Here is a 4,223-nt window from a genome sequence, read left to right as displayed (position 1 = left end):
CCCCACCAACCTCTCCCAACATCCAATATTCCCATTTTTGTGGGACCTGCATCAGCCCCTTTGCAGCGAACGACCAGTGAGCCATTGTTTCAGGCTCACGATACACAGTACTATCCCCCTGAGCCTACATTCCACGCACCGGAACCACAGGTTTACAATCCCCATTTGGAAGTACCGGCAGAGGTTGAGAAGCCTGTTAAGGCCCCAGAACAGGATGAAGTGTTAAGAAAGTTCAAAAGCCTGGAGCAATCCTTCAGAAACTTGCACGGGCTGGGCAATCAAGTCAGCGTGGCATACAAAGATCTGTGCCCTTTCCCAGATGTCCAACTCCCGGCTGGGTTCAAGATGCCCAAGTTTGATTTATATGAAGGGCACGGTGATCCCATGGCACATTTGCGGGGGTTCTGTAGCAAAATGAGAGGGGCAGGAGGCAAGGATGAGCTTTTGATAGCTTACTTCGGCCAAAGTCTGAGCGGATCTGCGCTGGAATGGTATACCAGGCAGGATTTCAGCAGGTGGTACACGTGGGATGATCTGGCACAGGCTTTTGCAGGTCATTTCCAGTACAATCTAGAGATAGTCCCTGACCGTCTCACGTTATTGAGGACTGGGAAGAAACCCGGGGAAAGTTTTCGCGAGTTCGGGTTCCGTTGGAGAGAACAAGCAGCTAGGGTCGATCCTCCCATGAGAGAGGGAGAAATGGTAGACTACTTTTTGCAGACATTGGATCCAACCTACTTTGGTCACTTGGTGACAACGGTTGGAAAATCTTTCAACGAGGTAGTCAAAATAGGGGTCATGATAGAAGAAGGTTTGAGGTCGGACAAGATCTTAAACTATTCGGCACTTAAGGCCACGACCCAGGCTATTCAAAGCGGCACGGGAGGTGCGCTAAGAAGAAAGAAAGAAGAGGTTGCCACGATCGAGGCAGGCAGTTGGTCCAGGGCTGGCAGGCCACACTACAACCAACCCAGGCCTCACAGGTCAAACTATCCATACAACCCACCACAAAATTTCTATCCACCTCGAGAACCACATTGTTCCGTACACCAAGCCCAGGTATACACTCAGCCTCCGGTTCGCCCACAATGGCGCGCACCGGCTCCCCAGAACATATATGCACCACCACAAAACACTTACCCTCCACCAAGGGCATATAGAAATCCTTCAGGGGCAGGTTTCCGGGGAAATCCAGATGCCAGAAATGACAGGTTGCGGAAGCAAAGAACCTTCACCGAACTGGGAGAAACCTACACCGCTGTGTTCCACAAGCTGCGGCAATTGGGTTTGGTTAGTCCCGTCCATACTCGGGAACCAAATCCCCCGCCTCAGAATTTGGATCGTTCAATCAGTTGTGAATACTGTTCAGGGATGCTCGGGCACGATACCGAGAAGTGTTGGAAGTTAAGGCATGCCATACAGGATCTTATTGACACCAATAAGATCGAGGTCCAGACACCGGAGACTCCTAACATCAACCAAAATCCACTGCCAGCGCACCACGAAGCTCACATGATTGAGTTGGTATGTGAGGGAGGTGAATTAAGAAAACCCTCACAAACAGTGATGATGATCCAAGCTGCCCCAAAAGAAGTCTTAACCAGGGGAGGAACAAATGCACAGTCGCAGGGAGAAGGTGTCAAGCCGGTAGTATTATGGGGGAAGAACCCGTCCGTCATAGCAAGCAAACCCGAGCCAAGCAAGTTGGTAATACCAGGGATCCTGCCCACACCGGCGGTCGTGTTGATAGGGGTATGTAGAGAACGGGTAACCATAAAGCCGGTGGTCCAACTGCCAATGCTTGACAGCAGGGCTGTCCCCTGGAAATATGAAAAAGCAGTGGTAACGTACCAAGGAAAACAGGTGGAAGAAGTCAGTTGTGAAGCGCAAGGGCTGACTCGATCAGGTCGATGTTTTGCTCCGATGGAGTTAAGGAAAACCAACCCAGTGGCAACCAAGAAGCCAGTGTCAGAAGAAGAGGCCGAAGACTTCCTGAGGAAGATGAAAGTGCAAGACTATTCTGTGGTTGAGCAGCTGAGAAAAACACCTGCCCAGATCTCACTATTGTCATTACTCCTCCATTCCGAGGAACATCGCCGAGCCCTGTTAAAAATATTGAACGAGGCCCATGTACCCAGTGAGATTTCTGTAAACCACCTGGAAACCATTGCCAGCAAGATTTTCGAGGTGAACAGAGTGACATTCTCAGATGATGACCTGCCGGTGGAAGGTACAGAGCACAACAAAGCTCTATACCTAGCTGTCAAATGTGAAGACTCGGTGGTAACCCGAGTATTAGTGGATAACGGCTCAAGCGCCAATATTTGTCCATTATCCACCCTGGACCAGTTAAAGATTGACCATGGAAGAATCCGGGAGAATAGCATCTGTGTCCGAGGGTTTGACGGAAACGGAACAGCCACTGTGGGGGATGTTGTACTTGAACTAACCATTGGCCCGGTCCTGTTTACCATGGAATTCCAGGTATTGGACGCCACGGTATCTTACAATTTGCTGTTAGGACGACCTTGGATTCATGCAGCTAAAGCGGTGCCTTCCACCCTACATCAGGCAGTGAAGTTCGAGTGGGAAAGACAAGAGGTCGTGTTGCACGGTGAGGATACAACATGCACCATGGGCGGAACCATTGTGCCTTTCATAGAGACCACTGATGACAAGGGTCCTTGGGTCTACCAGATTCTCGATACAGGGTCGGCCAACAAAATCTCTGAAGGAGAAATCATCCCGCACCCTAGGGTAGCTGCCGCGACAGTCATGATGGTATCGGAGATGCTGGGTAATGGGTTTGTGCCGGGAAAAGGCCTGGGAGTTGAACTTCAAGGGATAGTCCAACCTGTCTCCCTTCCTAAGAATCTGGAAACTTTCGGGTTGGGGTTCAAACCAACCCCAGCAGACAGGAAGCAAGCGCGAAAAATGAAGAAGAGGGTCTGGTTTCTGCCTAAACCAGTACCACGACTCTCGAGGTCTTTTGTTAAAGCTAGTGCCAAGGGGTCAGCGATCCCAAAGATTCAAGGACCTTTGATCGGCATAAATGAAGACCTGAATCAGAGTTTTGAGAGACTATTCGCGGATGTCAGTGTGGTGGAAGCTGGAGAGGGTTCCAGCAGGGCAGAGATACAATTTGTGGGGCCTGAGGCCAAGACCAACAATTGGACGGTTACTCCTCTTCCTGTCCGAGGGGAGTCTTGGTAGTAGGCTTTGATTAATGTTTTGTTTGTTTGTTTGTTTGATCGGATTATTCAAGGGTGTAATCCCAATTTTACTTTCGTTTTGTAAAAGTGTGAACCCTTTTTATCCTGCAAATTTAATAAAGTTCTTTTCTTTTGTCCCATTTTAATTTCTGGTTTTGTTCTTTTTCTTTCTGAACAGTTCTCTTTTTACTGGTCCTAATGACATGGCATGCACAGCGGATCTTCGACCTAGTCTAATAAATCAATCTGAATCTGACTCAACAATGCAAGAGGTCGTTTGTGATAATGAATCCGAATGTGACGAAGGAGAAGCCTTCGAAGAAATAAATCGAGAACTGTGCCAATTTGAAGAGAAACCCAAGCCTAACCTAAATGACACTGAGGCTGTGAACCTAGGAGACGCTGATATCATCCAAGAGACCAAAATTAGCATCCACATTGAGCCAAATGTCAAAGCAGAATTGATCGAAACTCTCAGGGAATTCAAAGATGTTTTTGCATGGTCATATGATGATATGCCTGGATTGAGCACCAATTTAGTGGTTCACAAATTGCCCACTGACCCGGCATGCCCTCCGGTCAAGCAAAAACTAAGGAAATTTAAAACAGAAATGAGTGTAAAGATCAAAGAAGAAGTGATCAAGCAATTACAATCGAAGGTCATTCGGGTCACTCGGTATCCCGAATGGTTGGCCAATGTGGTACCAGTCCCAAAGAAGGATGGAAAAATCAGGGTGTGCGTCGACTACCGCAACCTCAACAAAGCAAGTCCCAAGGACAATTTCCCGTTACCCAACATTCATATCCTGATCGATAATTGCGCTGGGCGCGAGATCGGATCCTTTGTGGATTGCTATGCGGGTTATCATCAGATCCTAATGGATGAGGAGGATGCTGAGAAGACAGCATTTATTACGCCATGGGGAACCTACTGCTATCGGGTAATGCCGTTCGGTTTAAAGAACGCTGGGGCAACGTACATGCGAGCAATGACTGCTGTGTTTCATGACA

The sequence above is a fragment of the Nicotiana sylvestris genome, chromosome 8, assembly GCF_000393655.2.
Source record: "Nicotiana sylvestris chromosome 8, ASM39365v2, whole genome shotgun sequence".
NCBI lineage: Eukaryota > Viridiplantae > Streptophyta > Magnoliopsida > Solanales > Solanaceae > Nicotiana > Nicotiana sylvestris.
The sequence above is the reverse complement of the archived record's forward strand: the minus strand, read 5'-3'. Positions refer to the sequence as shown.